The 19,698-nt window shown below is 39.9% G+C and overlaps 1 protein-coding gene across 3 annotated transcripts in view; it reads left to right on the top strand.

The window, feature by feature from the left end:
* Positions 1-19,698, top strand: part of ARHGAP28 (Rho GTPase activating protein 28) — a 76,161-nt gene that overhangs the window by 12,516 nt on the left and 43,947 nt on the right. The window contains exons 2-3 of one of the 3 annotated variants that reach the window (XM_075023032.1): positions 539-721; positions 851-901. The exons of 1 other annotated variant lie outside the window; for it this stretch is intronic. The gene's annotated coding sequence lies outside the window, so the exon portion shown is untranslated. Of the gene's footprint in view, positions 1-538; positions 722-850; positions 902-13,696; positions 13,937-19,698 lie in introns of those variants that run through there. One more of the 3 variants, XM_075023033.1, reaches the window with a different exon arrangement.

Raw genomic sequence — 19,698 nt, 5'->3', positions numbered from 1 at the left:
ATTGCTCACTACCCACTAATCGATGCCCCATTAGTCCCCAAGTGGCAATCCCCCCACCCCCACTCCCCCCAGTTTATATACTAGATTCTTTTTGGTCATTTATGCTGTTCAATCCATTCTCTTATTTAAAAACTCTTAATTCAGTTATTGAATTTCTCTGTAATTGCATACCTATTGAATCCACTTTGTGCATTTATTGGACTTTGATAAAAAACAATAAACTTAGCCAAAAGCTGCTGAACTACACAGGAAAGATAATTGAGTGGGGTAGTTCTGTAATGGTCACTCATGATGGAAAAACTTAGCAAGTTCAATGGGATATTTTTCCTATTAAATTCATCATAGTCACTTTTTTGGATTGCCCTCAGAGAAATATACTTACAAATGGAAATATTATCACAAGTTAGCACTGGACCCCAAAATCCAAACAAAACAATGAAGCAACACAGACTTTCCTTCCTATTCTGATTGCACCACTGGAACCACTGCCTAATAGAGGGATTTTGTTTGAAAAAACTTCCTTCTGTGTTTTTTACAGTGCTGTGTGTCTGCATTCCTGTTCATTTGTATGCTTGATTAGCTGAAATCAAATACGTTGATGCAGATCTCCAAGCAGTTATGAAAACTCAAAGTGAGCAATACTAACAGGAAAAAAATATTCTACATTGCAATCTTCACGGGAATTGCTGTGCAGAAAGGAAAAGAGCTGACGCAAAATCATGTATGTGTTTTCCTTTGTGTTATTTTGTCATTATGTAACTGCTCAGAAGTTTGCTCTTTAGCAGACTTCAAATAGCTGTGTGGACAGGTAACAAAGGATGCACTGTTTGTGTCTCTGCCTCATCCACAGCTGTCCTCTGGCCGGTGGCTGGAAAGAAGCAACTAGATTTTAGTAAATTCTGTAAGTATTAAGCTGTGGGATTTTTTCCTCTACCTGTGACATTCTCTATGCTTTTGATATTACTTTTGATGAGTTGCTCTTCTGTGGTTTTGCAATAATTCCTGTAGATTTTGAGAACAGGGAAGGTGTGTTGGTTTTTGCAGTTGATGTTGTGCCTTTTAGGGATGAATCATTGAATTGATTTTGATCATAGACATCAGTTTAAATAAATATAAATATAATTTTTAGGTGCCTAAGATAAAAAGATTGGTTGACATTTATGTCATACTATATGTATTTTCAGAATGTGTAGCCTATGTAAAGATAAAATAAAATAATACAACAACCAATCAGAAACCTAACCAAGGAATCTTCCAATCATTAAAAGAATCTAAAGGAACTTGAGAGAAAACTCAAAATTTAAGAATGAAGTGGCAGTTAGTTAAGGAAATAGGAAGTGCAGAAGTAAAAAAGAAAACATCTAAAATCTACTTTTATAACAACCATGCTTTCATATGAATGCTTTTGCTACACAGACAAGGGGGGTTTTTTGCATTTGTCTTGTCATCAGACAAAGCCTGGCTAGTCAGTCTTTGAAAATGAGACATGTTTGAAAGCATTGGAAGAGATCTTGCTGAGTAGATACACTCTTCCATTACTAAGTAGTGAAGTGAAGGACAGACCAAAATCATGACGAAAGATCAGGCAAAATTCTTTAGTTGAAGGTTATTTTAAATGAATCTCAACTTCCACATTTAGTTTTGATGTGGTGCTTTATTAAAATTACTGATTTAATCAGGCAGTTGTTGAAATCAAAGCTGCTGAAAAGTTCTGTAACTGCATTATGTGCAAAAAAAAGTTTGTGACTAGAATATTAAATACTGATTGTTGAAATCAAAATAGTTACTCAGAAGTCTAAACAAGTAACTGAAACACACTGATGTCACTAGGCATTTGAACAAAGAAAGCTTAAGAAAATACACATTTATACCAGATATGATGGCAGAACTTTTTTTGAAAGGTCAAGTCTGTACATTTATTTGATGCAACCCTTGAAATGCCTAAGGTCAAATTATTTATTACACTGTATTTAAGTTCTGACTATTCTCTTATACAATATGTAAATAGGAAAGTACTGCTTCCCTGGAAATTATGATAAGAGAGTAGCTTCTTGGTTAGCTGTGACCTCATGCTATGATCCAATATTTGCCTAATGAAAATGAAATTTGTTTATTTTGCATAAAGAAACCAACCAGATAATATCTGGATTGGAAATTCTTGACTTATACACTTCTACTGTCTGTACCATACTGTTTTCTGATTTGCTTTATATCTAAGCACTTTGAACACCTTTTGGTGGATGGGCTGATTTTAACCCCAATGACAAGATAAATAACAAGAGCAACTCTGTGGCTCCTTTGAGTTGCTGTAGTTGTCTAATTTTCATTGGACAAAATTTTTATCATAAACTATTCTTAGTGGTACTTTCCCTGTGTTTCCTGCAGTGTTTGCTGGGTGTGATTCACACATTATTATTATTCATATTCTGTTTCATACAGAAATATTGTATATAAAATTGTTGAATGGTACTTTTGTCACAGATGGACACCTGGGGGGAATTAATTGTGTTGTCCAGTTGCTCATGAAGGACAGACTCAGGCAACTTCTAAGCTTGACTGTGGGATGTGCCAGGGCATGCTCTGGGGTTGTCCTGACCCATCTCGTAGCTCAGATCCTTGCCTTAAAGTGTTACAGTGAGGCCAGAAAACTTTCCCTGTCAGTTTTCAGGACTGTAGCTCTGCCTATGGCAGATGTATAGACAGAAAGTGTAGGAAAAACAAACAAAATAGCTGCCCACAGACACACATACCTCCTGGAGCTGTGACAACTGCATCTATGTGAGCATTTTCTGGAGGAAACTTTAGAGGAATAGGCAGTTCACAAATACAAAATGGCTTAGTTTCAGTTTGTTCCTTGTTTGATCAAAAGTTATTCTCAAATTCCCACCAAGGCCATAGGTGCTGTCTGGTAGTCAGCTATCTCCAAACTACTCATTCCCTCCTAGTCTATTAGGACTCAGAAACACAAGCAAGTTGTGATGACTTAATAAGCTGCCACTTACACTGTGAGCTTTTGTGACTGTCCAGGGACCTGCTCTTAGCACGGGGTAAATAAAGAGTAACTTAGCTAGGCTTTTACATCTTTCATGACAGAATAACTGAATTATGCCACATTTGCCATGGAGTAAACTTTCACATGATAGTTAATATAGCTCAGTTGCCAACCAGGAACATTTCCAGCAGTAGCAATAACATTATTTGTCTTAGTTCTTAAAATGATATGCATCTGAAAATCTTTCCCCTGGACCAAAAGAACTCCATAACTCCACCTAAGAAAGAAATCTTCTTGGGTGATACATAGATATGAAAAAAGGGGCATTAATGCTTCCTCTGTTCCCACCACCACCTTCATGGACAGGAAAAAAACATTTTTTTATCCATGGATATCAAAAATTCTGGGCCATGGTAGTTAACTGTCAACTTCTTAAATAGCAACACAGCATCAGGCATCCTCACTAAAACGATTATCGAGCAAAATTTGATTTATATTGGCCATTTCACTGGCATTATCATTCATCAGTGCAGGATCCAGAGTACAAATAACTTGGAGAAAGAAAGCTCCTTGAGAACATGTGCTAAGTTCATCTAAAATTTCTTTCCAAGGCCAGGAGAAGATTAATGCAGTCATGAAAGCAAAGGCCTGGTGCCTCTGTCAGCTCCTTTTCCAGTTGCTTGAATGCTAAAATGGTCACAGAAATTTCCTCTTCAGTCTCACTGCACAACCCACGTGCATGCACAGCTCCAGCACAAGTGATGGCTGCAGCCTGTGCAGGAGAAATACCCCTAACTTGCCTGCCAGCCAGCTGGCTTGCCCTAATTCAGGCTCCAAGGCTCAGACTTGAGCCCAGGCTGCTCTGTCTTGCGAGTCAGAAGTGCCAGCAGTGCAGAGGCAGAGGCACATGTCCCACCTCAACTGGTCACCGTGCCCTCCCTGCAAGAAAGCAGCTCCAGCTAGGATGGCTTCCAGTTGGGCAGCGCTCAGTTTCAAAAACATCCACGTAAAAGCTGGCACCTGCACAAATCACAGGCCTGAGGAAGTGCTGCAGATAGTTGTAACTGTGCTGGAAAGGAAGAAGTGGAAAGCCGGGAGCCTGTTTAAAAAAACAAAGCCGCAACGAGGGTTTTATTTTCTTCCCACTGCCTTCTGGCAGGTGACCGCAGTGGATGCATGAATGCTGAGCACTACACGGCAGCAGTCTCACTTCAGCTCAGTTTGAACCTGGTTTATGAACAGACAGAGAGCTGTCTCCCATTGTCCCTGCTCAGCCATCCTACCTGCCCCCATCCCCCCCAAAATTCCCAAGATATTGGAATAACCTCTGATGCAGGCATCAACGCTCTCAAATGCAATGGCACACTCACCACACACATTTGGAGAGCTCATTAGAGGACAGAATCAGCGTTTTCCTTCCTTCAGCAGCTCCAAACTCTTGATGGTCCTTGTCCAAGCACTGCTGATTTAAGTTTAAGTTAAAAACAAGCAGCAGTTTTCCCAGCTCTTGCTTTAACTCCATGCTGCTGAAAAGGTGGTAAGGGGCAATTTCAGTACATTGCCCTTCTCTCCCAGTGCACATATGGATTGTTTTATAGAAAAGGCAAAGCAAGAAAGGGGAAAATAAGAGAGAGAGAGAGATTAAAATGCAAACCAAAGAGCTTATTAATATGGCAAAGCTAGCATAATGCCATCTGGTTTATGTCTTGTCCTATTTGGAGCTTGATCCTGCTGGGTACTTAGTGCTCAGGTTGTTCCCTATGGCACTCTCCAGACCACGCTTAATGTTAAGTGATTTACTGGATCACGGCCAATGTGCTGAGCACCTCAAAGAGATCAGCTCTTGCTTAATTTTTCTGGTTTGTAGAAAAAAACTCTTTGCAGCTCTGAGCCCTGGCACTTCTGACCAATGTTTTTCCTTCCCCACCCCACTCCAACTCCCATATTTTTTTCTTTTTTATTCTGAATAATCAATGTCAAGCAGGGTTAGGCCACTGGTTGCCCACTGTGGAAACTCCAATATAGACCACTGGCCTCTGAGGAAACTCCATGGGACAATATTTCAGCCTGAACTGAGGTCCTCCCTGGAGTTATTCAAAATTCCTTTTGCTCAACCTGTGAAAAAGAAAAACTTCAGCTATAGAGCAGAAGGGAGACTGTGTAATAAATTCTCATGCATTGTCAGCATATATTCTAAAGGGGCAATGGGCTGTTAAATCAAATCAAAGAAATCCCTAGAAAACCAGGACTCGTGGTGTGCCTGACAGCATACACTGCATGAAATACTTCAAGTCGATAACTCTAAACACAGCTGTCACCACAATGTGCACCTTCCGTGAGCTCAACTTTCATCTCTTTCCAATAACAGTGAATCTTTGTGAAGAGTTGCTGTAAATTATGATTCCTAAGCAAATTTTCAAATTTTATAGCCAGATCTGTAACCAGTCTGAAGACTATAATGAGAAAGGGATGATGAAGCAAGCAGAGACACTTTTTGCTGTCATGACAAATCTGCTCAAGGTTTTAGTTTCAGGGTCAAGCTGCATAATTCCCCTATCAACTGATTATTACTCAATGCTTTAAAAATCCTTGAGGTGTATACATTCACCATGGTATCATCTCTCCCATGCTCCATACCCATTTGTGCATCCGTACATGTATGTGTGTGTGTGGGGGGGTGCTAGTCACTTATGTGCATCAGCTGTGGTGCCCAAGTGCAGACACCCAGCATTTTAGCCATGTGGAAAATCAAACTCCCCAGGAACACCCCTTATCTGCCCCCTGCTAACTCTCCACTTCTCCCACAAGAAAATTTTATTGGCATTGCAAACCTCCAGCCATCTTCAAATAGTTGCTATATTCTCTAAGCAGCATGCCAGAAAGGAAAACAAAAATAAAGGAAATGTTTACCTCTTTTCCTCAGTTATAAAATTGGCCTAGAGCCTGAAAAAAGACAAAGTATAGTCCTGGATCACTGATCACATTAAGGCCTTGTATGTCCGCACATATGTCCATAGCCTCTGAGGCTAGAAATAATTTTTCACTGGACCAGAGCGCTATGCCTTGTAGGACCCAAGATGGCAGCTTTAAAATTGCCATGTCATTGAATATGGGAAAGAGTCTGACTTTTTGTTGTTATTGTTATGCTTTTCTTATATCCCCAACCTTCCGAGTTTATGTAGTAAGAAGCAATTCCACCTCTGAAATGTAGCTATCTTAGGGGTATAAAATGATATTTTCTTCCTGAACTGCAATCAGGACATGGCCAGGGAGCACAGTGCTCTGCATGGGCAGAGGTAGGCTGCAGGATCTTGATAGTAAACAGCATTTTTCAGTGTAGCTGGTACAAAGCACAGCACCCAGGAGGCTTTTGCTCCTGACTCACACTTCCAGTGCATCTTCATCATCATAATAATAATAATAATAACAACAACAACAACATCATTTTCACAGCACACAGAAACAAATGCAATGAGTAGAGGTGGCGTAAGCAGCAGACTGAAATTTCACGAGTACTGTAAACAGGCCTCGATGTACACTGGAATTGGGCCCGAATACTAGACACAGCACTACAGGCCTACCAAGACATGGCCCCATGGGGTTTTCTGGGAGGTCTTTTGCACCCAAACCCCCTACACAGATGTTGGTGAGGCAGGGGGTAAGGGGCGTCTTCACTAGATAGCACTTGCATGCATCCTGTGTGGGTGACATTGTCACTTTTCACTGCCTCCCCTTTAAAACACATGGTTTTTCCCATCTGCCATAATCAACCACTAAGTTAATAATGCACAGCCTATAAGACATAAGTTGCCCTCTCGGCTCATATGAATCTGCAGTAAAACACGAACTGGAACCATGTGAAACATTTATCCATCAAAGCATCGGAAGAGCACTGCCTGCAGTTGCAACAGCTGGCAAAGGAGCCTGTTACTGCAGTTTTGACAGTGTTGCCAGGAGAGCCTTTTCGAAACACCATCTCTTATCAAATATCTTGCATTTTCCCTCTCTCCAATCCAGCACTTTTTATTAGTCATAATCAGCATCTTTCTTCTGTCTTGCCAATCCCAAAAAAGTGCTGCCAGTGAAACCACTGGCACTGGGGTCAGTACCAGTTGTTACATGAACGACAGGGAGCTGAAGTGCTTTGATGCAAGAGAGAGTGTTGCAAGAGGAAATAACTGTCAGATAATCATCTCGCAGGACTACATGAAGCCTGTGACACTGTCACATGGCTAGTGTCCTTGGGCCTCTCAGCTGGATTTGTGCAAGTGTGAGAGGGACTGAGAAAGAAGAGCTGGAAAAGGCAGGTGATGGCTGGTGCTGAAGAAGTGCTCTTCCATATATTGCCATTCATGAAAACCATGGGTCTGGGTATATCTTGTTTGGATAGTGCTGTTGAAGCCAGAGATTCCTAAACCTTGATAAAAATCTTGATCTTGAAGGCAAGCAGGAACCTCATTCAGGCTTGTGAAGGTATTTGCATTTGAAAAGGAGTATGCCCATTTCCCAAGCAGATAAAAGTGCCTTTGGGGACCTGAGTCTCCATACTTTGCACCTGCCGTAGCCATTCAGACCTGCACAAGTAAGGGCAAACCACCACTTTCAGCAGTGCTAGTGATGGCCTTGGTTCCTCAGGTGGCATGGACATGATTTTGGCCACACTGGGTACGCCAAGTGCTGAACATGGTGGGCTCTAGGTCTCTGGGTTGAAGCCAGGCAAGGGATACCTGTGGCCTCAGCTACTGTTACTCTCTTAATGACATTTGTGGCAATGGTAAACAATAGTATTGCATTTACTTTTGAGGGGGGCTGCTGCTTTTTTTCTCTTTTTTGTCTCATGCTAATATTTTCAAATTTCTCATCTTTTATTCATTATGTTGAAATGTCTGTGATGGTTCACAGTGGAGTGGTTAACATGGATTCCTCCTTTCAAACTTGCTAATAAAAGTTTCTTTTCTCCTACCCTCTTTTTTTGCTGCATTGTACAAGACAAGCATCTCGAATTCTGCCTGACTGCCAAGCCCAGTTCTGCTTTCATGTCAAATAATTAAGAAAATTTTAGACTAACCTAATATTTATTTTATACATGGTAGTTTTAGATATGTCTTTGACTTATGTATGTTTCTGTTTAAAGGAATGAAGTTTGGAGATTGGACATTTGTAATTGATTGACCATATTCAGAGCCATAATTATCTAGAGAAAGTAAAAACTTCTTTTTTCCTTTGTCTATTTGTGTCCAACAGAATTTTCAGATGTAATGCCTATTTAGTTAGGGATTTTTTTAAAGTCCTTTTACTGGAACACATTTCATGATTTACAGTCCCCTTCAAGTAATATTGCTGATTAAATTAGCATTACCTAATGGGTGAAACTAGTAAGATATTTTGCTCAAATTAAATCCTCACCTTTAAGGAGAAGTGAATTGGTCGATAGCCCATTAGAAACTCGGCAGAAACTCACCCCAGTTCTTAAAATAAAGGTTACCAGCCAAATATGAATTTGGCAGTTACTTTTAAAGTCACATTAGTGAAGAACATCTGTTAATATAAAAATATCTCTGATACATTACAGTGGTTTAGCTGTAGTTAGTTTAGCAGTGCTTGGTTAACTTCTAAGGGAGGAGGGGGAATACATGTCATACATTTGGCAATCAGTAAGCCAGGGCTTTTACCCATTGCATGGCTTTGTTTGGGTTTAGACAATGTTCCTCTGTTTTTGCTCAAGCTGCAGTAATCCTTCAGCCCTTGATGTCATGCATTCTGGGTTTTCTATACTCTTTACAATAATCTTTGAACCCTCAGCCCACATCATATGTTATGAATATTCTTGTTTTGGAGAAGAGAGGCAGGCAATCATTTTAGACTGCAGGAACCCTTCCCCTAACATTTCCCTGTGCGTCAAAGACATGGAGCAGCATCAGGGAGAAGAAGTAGCGGAAAGACCAGTTTGGAAAGATGGTTTGGGATGAGAAAAAGCAAAATAGGGAAGGATCAGTGTAAAAGATTACTTTTAAGGCTCAGAATTTCACTGCTCTTGAGGGGTGATTCAGACTGTACCTAGAAAAGCTTCTTCAGGGCCACACCTGGTTCAGGGTGTGAACATGGTCAAGCTGTTGCTGCAGAGGAGCAAAAGCCAGAAATTGGTCCTGGCGAATGTAGGAAATGGTAGTGTTACAGATTATGAGCTCAGGTCCTTCTTTCCAAGTGAAAATACACTGAAATTCAGAGATACTAGCAAGTAATTATTTTCTTCATCTTCTTGCCAGGTGACTGATAGGGTTTGTTACCCATGTCCTTCTCGCTCAGTGACTCTTCCACCAGACTTTCATCTTTTTATTCTTGGCCTTCTTCGTTTAGCTTTGAAAGAAATTATGGAGCTAAGGGACAGTAAGTGCCTTCCGTAGGGTATGATACTGTAAATCCTTGGGATTAGGATAACTAACAGCTTCTCTATGATATAGTTTAATGCAAGAAGTTAAGATGGGCTTTTGTTGGAGGGATCTAATAAACTAATATTGTCAAAAGTCACCACATGACTGAAAATTAAGGCGAGAAATAGTGTTTCTCCAAAGATCAAAGAGCCACCTGAGAAAAACCTCTGTGTTTGTAAATTCAACACAAAAAATGGCTCCCCTGTCACATGGCTCCGCATACTGTTTCCAGTGTACATATGGCCCTGGTTTGTGGCTATCACAATGGGCTCTGGAAAACAAGCTCAGTCCCTTCCTGCTAATTTACTAGTGGAGGAGGTTTTTTTCCACCAGGCAAGTTCATTTGTAAAGGTGACCTTCGCGGCCGACACCACGCGTTTCTGCAGATAAAGAATGCCGTCTCAGCATGTTTGTGAAACCTAGCTCAGCAGCCAGCCATGGGCCTCCTGTGAGGCACAGGGGCGTTGTAAAACAAAACCCTTCCTACAGGCACTGTGAGGGTTTCTCTGTTCCACAGTTTTTGTATGTTGGCACTGCACGTTTTGCAATCCTTCTTTTGTCATGCTCTGTAAACCCTCTTCTCTTGCCTGACTGGTTTTATGTCTAAATGGTCTTGAGGTTAAGTAGTTGCTTTTGAAAAATCCCTACTCTGTAAATTAATGGTCTCCTAGGTACAGCTAAGACCACAATTAAATCTTTTTCAATCATGAATGGAGGTAGGAAATTTCACAGATCCCTTGCCAAAGCCCAGACAGAAGAAGCAGATCTTCAGTGATCTCCTAAGAGAAGGTTTAATCTTTCATGGCATCTGAGGAGCTGATATCAAGTCTGGACTGCTTGGCCGTGAATGACTATCTTCTTCCTATCTACATAGTTGTTTTCAAATACATCACTTATTAAGTTTTAAGATATTGCCATTTTTCTACCATGAAAAACAAGCCAGGTTTGGAGCATGTGTGCTTAATATATCCCAGTATTAATGTAAAATCCAGCTTGCAGAAGAGTATCTGATTTTTGCTCACTAACAGCTGGAATAGATCAATATATAGAGACCCTGGAAATAGCAGTCATGTTTCAGAAGAAACCACTACATGATTATGATTATGCCAGTTTAATTTCTGTAGAATAATTAATCCAATGATAATTCTTCCAGTTCCTTCCTTGTAGTCTTATTTTCATGCTTGCCATATGACATCAGTTAGACAAGTCTTTAAAGCTATTCCCCAGCAGCAGTGCCCTGTTAAAACAGGAGACTGTATTTAGAAGTGGGTCTGAAAAAAAGGAACATTTCTTTTTCAGGGGAAAAAAAAATATGTTTGGGGTGATCAGAATAATCTACAGAGAATTTTTCTGAGCCAAGAAAAAAATAGGCAGAAATCAGAAAAAGTTGAAACATTTCATTGCGACATCTTCTAAATGAACTGTTTTGTTTCAAATTTATGCGGATTTAACTATCAACAGAAAAGTAAAACAAATCTCTGAGATCACACTGTTTATTGTTCTTCTGAATTTCTACAGGAAAAGAGAATGGCTTTGTTTCTGATCAACTTTAAATGAAGATTTTGTTCAATTACTTATTTGGCTAAAGCCCTGAAAAATCAGTTATTTACATAGCTAATTGATTATGACTGTTTCTTACATCCAGATGCAGCAAAAAGCTTAAACATTTATCTCATTATAAGGACAATCTAGGTATTTCTGCAGTCATAAAATGGAGTCAACAGCAGACCTATTTTGTCTCAGCATTTAACTTTAGAAAAAGAATAGCATGAAACTACAGGTCAGTATTTATCAGTTGTATGACATTCAGTGTATCTGCAGAAATAATTAATCATTATGTCCCATATATAGAATTAGTTCAGAGCTACTTTTGTACAAACCATGAAACAGAATACTCAAATATGAATAAAGACACCAGTGCAGGCAGATGTCTGTGTCATGCAAATCCCCACTGGCTTTGGTGGGACACCTGTGTATACGACCTCACCGCTGTTTATTTTTTATAGGACGGCTGTGATTAGGGCTCACCATAGTGCTGGTTCAGAAGGAGAGAAGGCAAAAGCCCTGATGTTTAAACATATTTACGTAGTTTCATGACAAGACTTTTAACCTAAAGGTTTGTTTAAAATTTAGTTAAAGAAAGTACTGTATTTTGGAGGTAAAATGTTAAGTGCAAGGACACTGCAGGGAGAGGGTCACAGTTTCCTTAATTTTAAGTGTCCCTAATGCTCAGTGAGCACTTACCTACTTCCAGTATTTAATAGCTCTTTGGTGAGTCCCTCACTGTCTTCTCCCTTTTTGGACAGCTAAAGAGACATCTCATCTATAGGTGAGCTGAATTGCTCTTTGAAGGTGACTTTCTTTCCACTGGCTGTAATCAGGAGCTTGTGGCAAGCAGGGTCCTAACTCACACGTCCCAGTTCAACATCTAATGTTAGATGTGAGGATCCAGCACTTATTGAAACACAGGGAGTGTTTTAAATGCAGACAGCAGCCAGAGGGAAGATACGCTTACTGTGAATTGCTGCAAGCCAGCCGACCTCGCTTCCTCCCCTCCCTCCCCAACAGCATTTTTGTGTACCGCACAGGCAGCGAACTGCAAGGGCCTTGGGCTGCAAATGGGAACCCACTTTCATATTTACCAAATGCAGCCAAATCTCACCTTAATTCCTAGGAAAACCTAAAAGTCACTGTTACCAAGGCTTGTTTAAATTCCATCAGAGAGCAACTTTGGGAAAAGGCAATCCTAAAACTAGGTTTATCTGACTGTTCAGACAAAGCCTAGAATTAGGTAAAAAAATGACTTTAATTTCTTCATACAGCAACAGCTCAAGGACAGTAATAGTGGCAAGAATGTATCACAACTAAAAAGAGAGAGATGACATTCTTGGAGGCAGCGGGGATGGCAGTCTTATGACTATTCAGCCTAGAGGTTGCCTCTGAATGCCTGTAGGAGGTAACACTGCAGAGGTATTTAGTCGGGATTATATGGACTAGCATCACTAAATCATTTCAGGCAAAGCAGCAGTAGCTGCCAAGCAGTTTCTGGTCACCACCACCATCAGCTGGATTTGTAGCATGAACAGCCCCACAGTCCACTACCAAATTCTTTAAAGCATGACGTACCAGTCCCTAAACAGACCTACAGACAGTGGTAAATGACTGGAAGTTTTCAAAATTTCCAAGGATTTATGTAATCCTAAAAGTTCACCAGAAGAAATAGAAAGGTGCCATTAAGTCCAGTTTAAAACATAAAGCAAATTTAACTTCAAGATGAACTGTAAAACCAAACCACTTCTGGTTTTGCTCTTTTCTGTCCCCTTAGGAAATCTGTGTCTGTTTTAGGAAGTCCTTTCCCTTCTCTTTCCTTTGTTTCAGCCTTTTTGTTTGTTTGTTTCTCTGATTAAATAACACTTTCTTTTCCCTTTATTCTGCTGAAGGGCTCTAGCCATGTCTTTGGAGGAAGTGAAGGATATCAAAAAGCTTATAACCAGAAAGTCAGCTTTTCCTCCTGTATTTCAGGCTGGAGGAATGATGACAGGAATGCTGTAAATTTGACAGACCAGTTTAAGCATTTCAATGGATAAACAAAGGTTTGGTAGAGGGAGTAAAGTTTCACCATCTTATATGCTTTCCATGCTTCAGAATTATTTCTTAGGGCTCATTTGACAGTATTAACAGCCTGTGGTAGGGAACTTTCTGCACAGTGTGTTTCCTCATCCCCAGCTGCAGCTCAAAATCATCCCCAAATTTGAAGACTTTATCTATCTTGTGGCCAAAACCCAATTCTGGGCCACTGTTCATAAGAAACCTGGTGCATGCTTTTTCAGCATTCATCTAGGCCTCCCACTGATCATCCCACTGTAGGAAAAGCAAGAAAGGCTTCCCCATAAATATTTGATTTCTTAACAGCTGTACTCTGGCTTGCTTCTCCTTCCTTGCTGGCATTGTTCACTATGCTTCTGCTCTGGGTGGAGCAGCCATCTCCGTGCAGAGAGAGCTCCTCATTAATTTGCATCTGGTCATTTATGGGTTTTTGCGTTATGCTAATGGTAGTGTCTCATATCCCTTTAGCAGAAAACACATAAATTGGCTCTGTCTTTTTCTGAGCCACCCCACAGGGACTCTCCTGAATTACAGCACAGCTTAGTGCTGATTACTTTTTTATTTCTCCTCTTAGGAAATGGATAAAAGGTTTAAGTTCTGACACAAACAGGAAAACACACTAAGAGGATTTATCCTGAAGGCATCTACTCTTTAAATAGTGATGGCGCAGTGTCATTCCGCTTCCCACAAGGGCCAGAAGCTCCAGCACTCTTTGTTCCTGCAGCCCTTGCATGACTAGAGGCAGAATATCCTATCACAGGCTGTCAGATAGCTCCCAGAATATGCGACTTGGTGATCATAGGCTGAGGAGGGACTCACTGCCACTAGGAGCATGAAGAAGTTGGGTTTCAGAAGAACTCTGCTCTGCTCCTTTAAGGATAACACCAAGACTTTATTCTGCTCCAAGGTAAGACTTGCAGAATTTACTAAATCAGTAACTTCTCAGCCTTCCAGATCCTGTTCCCTCCCTCTTGTTTTCTTAAACGAGGAGCGAGAGGAGGGGGAGCAAGTTGTCAGAGTTATCACTAGTGGAATTTTCCAGCTTTACCAGGCAGGAAAGGGGGGGACAAAATAAAATGATCCACTGTAGAAAAACAACTGGACACCGTGCAAGTGAAAGCAACTGCAGGATGGGCATATGCATGCATGCTTTGCATTGACTCAAGCTGTATGACAATACGCCTCAAGAATCTATTAACATGAACCTATTTAAGGTTTTATTAACAAGGTGTGCTTCTAGAAAATTATATTCTGTTATAATACAGTTTTTTCTCACTATTTAGTCTGTTTAAAAATATGTTCCACTGGAATAATGTTCCAGAGGCAGCAGAATCTTTACTTCAAATTGGATTAATTGCAGTTTTTCCCATTTTCGCTTTCATTTGATTTGGGGTCAGAATTTTGCCTTTTTCAACTGTTGCTTTCTGATGTCATGTAGATGTTTATGATAATTAGGTGTATTTCAGCTCAGTGTCATGACCAGACTCTAACTTGCACAAGTAGAGCTTTATACAAACCTGGCTATAAGGAAAGAAGAAACTTATACCATTCCACGGGAGGAAAGCCAGATTTGATAATTTAAATGATGCGTTCATACAGATTACATGACTAAATGAGCTAAAGTTCTTCTACATTCACAAATACATTATCCTAATCCACATTTTTCAAATTGTGCTCAAATCTGGTTTGGTTCTGTACACTTGGTAGGCAGGGATTTGCAGGTAGCACAGGCTCTTTCTAATGGCTACTTTCAGTTTGAAGGTGCTTATGTCTGGTAAACAGGTAAAAATCTGGGGCAGTAGGGGACTGGTTGTGAAGAGCAACTAAAACTATTTACCTAGTAATGGAGATCAGAGAAATTTAAGGGAGCTGGAAACTAGGACTTGTCCACATTGTTTTGAGGAAACTGGAAACTTGTGTATGTAGTCTAAAAAAATGCAAACAATAGACCATCAATCCAGCACTCACGGACAGGCTCTCTCATCCCTCATGGAGGGATTCCGGGGGATTTCTTTCCCACTGGCTGGCTGGCGTGACACTCACAGCTCTGCACCTCCAAAGCAAACATCAGGAGTGTTTGAGGAGTTTCTTTTAGCAGTTCTTGCTCCATGGCAGTTTGCACACACTGAAATGGCCAGCGCAACCTTTCCAGTTCCAAAGTCCCCCTGCAGCAAAATATCATGAGCCAGGGTCATGACCAACAGCAGAAATAATACTCCTTGCCTTCGGGAAAACTTTTCAAGGATTTGTTCCCCTCTTATTCCCTCTATAGGGTCAGCATGAGGCCTATACAGGGGATCAAAGGGATGTCTGAAATGGCATCAGATGCTGCAGAGCAGCACAATATGATGATCATGGTCCAATATGATGAGTACATAATAGATTTAAATTGACTTTGATCAGGATGAAAGAGCAAGTACTTTCTTTTTCCCGTGTCAAACATGAAGTCTCACTGAAAGGAAATCCAGGCAGCTAATATCCCTGGAGATTTAACTTTTGCTACCTAGATTTTTGATTGATTTGTTTAGAAAAGAGAGTCAGATCAGCAGGATTATTGTGAAATTTCTACTGGACAGTTATACTCCTAACACAAATAGAGTTTCTTCAGCAAATACAGTGTCACTACACGTCCCAGCAGTGTTCTGTCAGGGTGGGAGATAGGGCTTACTAGCATAAATGATTGTCCAAACTGCTTTTTGTGATTTTTTGACTCCTTTTTCATATGAATGGAAGAATTCTGAGGGAACTCCCATCACCAGGTTTGCTCCTGTTTGTTCTTAGTGAAGATGATCCTGTCCATGCAATGAAAAGGCAGCTCACTCTTGGCTGTTAGGGTTTTTTCAGGCAGAGCTTTGCACTGCAATTGAAAAGTGATTGCTAATTTAGAAAGTCTCTGTATGACACAGAAATATAGCTGTTTCTAGATAGCTAGACATTTTCTGCTGTTGATCCTGTTTTAAGATGACCAAATTCTGATGAAAATTAACCTGGCAACTCTAAGCAACATTGTATGTTCTTCAACTCTTTTAATTACTTCTTATTAGAAAGTCTCTTCAAATGCATCACTTTGGAAAACCTTAGGTGTGAGCTATGCATAAGTGATCATAATAATATAGCAGCCTCTTAATTTGACAGATCTTTTTTCCCACCCAAATGATTCCAACTACTTTGAATAAAATCTGTTCCATTCTTATCTTGAATTATGCTTCCATTAAGCAACCAATTAATGTTGATCCCCTGGTTCGTGCCGTACAAAACATTCCATTTTATGTGTTATCTAGACTTTTTACAAAGGCTCTTAGGAGATTACTAAAATATTCCCTCCCTTTGTTCCCATCTTTGCTGTGTATTCATACATATATTTATGTATGAATATGAATCTGTATATATGTATAGTAATCTTCCCCTTAGGATATTGCGTACGTCTGTCATAAAGGAAAAGGAGATTAACTGTACAATACAATACAAACAGGCTGACTTTATGGCAGTCTTACAGAAACTCCTGCCAAGCAAAAGAATAAATAACAGCTGTGTTAATCAAAGCCAAAATTAAAAGATAAGTCTTGAATTTAGGTGGTCAACATCCCAGAAAACTGGGCAAGCTTAATGCTCACAGAAAAAGAAGAACTCCGAGGATGAAGAGTATAATGGTATACGATTAAGTTGAAGGCAAATTTTCAAAAGTGCTTCTGTGACTTAAAAGCCTAAGTAAAAATTGACTTTGCATGCAGGAGCATTTACTCTCCCTGGAAGTCCATAGGGTTTGTGCTCCTGAATCCTTCAGTCTTTTCTGAAAATGGGAATCAGGTGACTGCCCACCTTAGTCCCTTTTGGAAGCATAATCTGTAGTCACCTAGAAGTCCAGAAAGGATACTGGTCCAAGCAGTGGCTGAATACCAACCAGGGATACCAACTCAAACCGAAGAACTAGAAGTACAAGCATGATTATTCCCTTGTTTTACTGGAAAGCCATACATTGTCTCTGTTTTGGATTAAACTCATGAAGATGTGTTAGCCTGTTCAAGATCCTGTGGAAGCATTTTGAATCAATTGTAACTGACGTAAATATAGCCCTTGACTGGAAATCTTCCAGAGCAAGAAAGCTGCAATGGTTCAGCCAAGATGCGTTATATCAAAAGCATGGATAAGTAATTCAGTGTCCTCATGGGAAGGATAGCATTACAGCTTCACAACATTCATAAAGTGCCTGCACAGTGAAAGATCTAACACAATCATTAAAAGATGGATGAATGCCCGGTGAATCTTCACCTCCTATCATGGATCATGGCTCTTATCTAGTCAGGAGCGGGAAGAGGAGCATGTACTCACAATGACAGAGGGCACAGCAGCTTAGTTGTACTCACTTGACATGAGTATGTGAGCTTTCAAACATGATTTACTATGCATATTGAATAGCAATAGTAATTACTTTTTAGAGGCTATCCGGCCAAGAGTATATAGAGGGTTGACAAAGCTCAGTTAGAAAATTCAGCCAAGCTCTGTAGGACTTACAGAAGATTAGCAGTTGTATTACTCATGGTGTAAGATAGCTTTAAGTCACAAACTAGCTCTTGTATTTTTAACCCTCTTCCATGGTGAAACATCTGTGTGATTTTAGAGATGTCACCTTACCTTCCCCTGTAATTCTTATTTGATGTCTCTGTGGTCCTGTTATGATGAATTAGCTCTTGCCCATATATTTAATTAAACACTACAGGGAGTGGTTAGGGTGTCTTAGTAGTTACCAAATGCTTGGTCCTTCTGTTATTATCCACTGGATGATGATTTGATATCTGGGTTCAGACTCTCAGCTGTGACTGAGGAGAACTCAATACAGCTTAAAGAGGCAATTCTCCGAAGTCTTCTATCCATTCTCCCAATGCAACCTGGTGCAAACCCAGAAGAGCTTAGAACAAGCCAGAACAAACCCGTAAATGTCAAAATAGCCAGGAATAATCTCTTCCTGTAATATGTGATGTCTACAAAAGGTGCTGTAGAACTTCCTAGCATGTTTCTCAGCCATCTAAGATTTCTGTTTCCCAGGAGAACAGGAATGGGCATTTTGTACCTATGTTAAGATGCTTGAAGCTAAGATAATACTGTCCTTCTATGTCTTCTGAGTCTTGAAGACTTCCTTCCAACAAGAGCTCATTTTCCTCAGAGATTTCCAAGAGCTACATCTTACTTCTCCAGCATCAATATTAAGACATTTAAACTTCCAAACCTTATGCACAAGAGTCCTTTGGCTGGCTTTAGCAGGGCTGCTTGTAGGATTCAGATTTACTCACAACACTGAGGAACTGCAGACAAAGGCACCATGTTTTGTAAGTATTAGTGGTCTCTGTAGATCTAAGAGCTTCAGGAGCTGCAGTATATTTGAAAAGCTAGCTTTGAAATACCTGGCATGCTGCAGCTTCCCTCAGAGTGCTCATGGATGAAATATTTGAGATAAACCTCAAAAATAATATAAGCAGGAGAAAAAAAGGTAGTTGAAGGAAACTGGAAAGCTGCTGTGCATCATGTACTAGTATTCCCATTTAAGAGGTGATTTTTCTTATTCTGATATTTGCCTTTTTTATGGGCATTGTAAAGAAGTGTAACTAAGTCAAACATTTCCAGCTCTCGCTGGAGTCCAAGTGGTTTGGAAGCATCACTGATTCATTTGCCTCCTTACATAGAAAGGTCATGTTTTTCACAGGCACATGTGCAAACATTTGAACACAAATTAGAAAAATACCACTTGAAATTTAGGGTGTTGCCTTGACAATATCCATGAAGATGTTCCCTCTATCTCTTTAGCATAAGCTTAGAGATCACTTTAAGATCATAGAAAACCTTTTATACTCCATTGAATGGAATTGTATAGACAAAGTATAAGAAAATGCATTGGGGTTTTTTTTTTTTCCTTTCCCTCTTCATTCCCCTGTTGAAGACCTGAGAATACAATAAACTAAATGTGATTTTGTGGTCCATTGTTGCCTCTGAAAATGGGAATGTCTGCTCTGTTGAGACCTGTGATCTTCTACTTGGTGTTCCCTGTCTGTTGTGTTTGTCTCCACCAAATTTTAGCTTCTACTCTTCATCTTCAGCTCTGCTCTGTCCTTTTTTATGGTTACATCTCCCATCGTCTCAACATGACCTTTCATAGTACCAGTAATGCTACTAGAGTCATCTGGCAACTCAAAAGGTTCTTGCCAACACAATTCTGTACCTATATTATAAATGAAAATTCTCTAGACCAATCTCCAATATGAGCCTTCTACCAGCTTTTGCTTTAAAGACAGCTTTATGCTTACACAGTTATGCTTGTATGGTTATTGGTGTCCTGAGTGGGAGAGGTTACCAAATAATATATTGCTATTTAATTTTAAAGTGAGTGAAACATCCAATAATTTTGACCAAAAAGAAGATGAGTGAATCAGCAAGAAATTAGTTGTTAATTTTTTCCCTCAAAAAAATGTAGGTCAAAAGCCTATTCTAATATAGCTTGCTTTTTAAAGCTTGAAGGTGAAATGTGCACCGCATAGCAAAACTTCCATTCAGCAGAACCAGGAGGATTTACATCTGTTAATATTGCCTAGCTGTTTGGGATTTTTTAGTAATTTATTTTTTTAGAATGTAAAGTGCCCTGGTTGCTTTGACTCTGAGCTTTTTATAAATATTTAGAAC

The sequence above is a fragment of the Buteo buteo genome, chromosome 3 (genome assembly GCF_964188355.1).
Source record: "Buteo buteo chromosome 3, bButBut1.hap1.1, whole genome shotgun sequence".
Classification (NCBI taxonomy): domain Eukaryota; kingdom Metazoa; phylum Chordata; class Aves; order Accipitriformes; family Accipitridae; genus Buteo; species Buteo buteo.
This window is presented reverse-complemented; position numbering and strand designations above follow the sequence as displayed.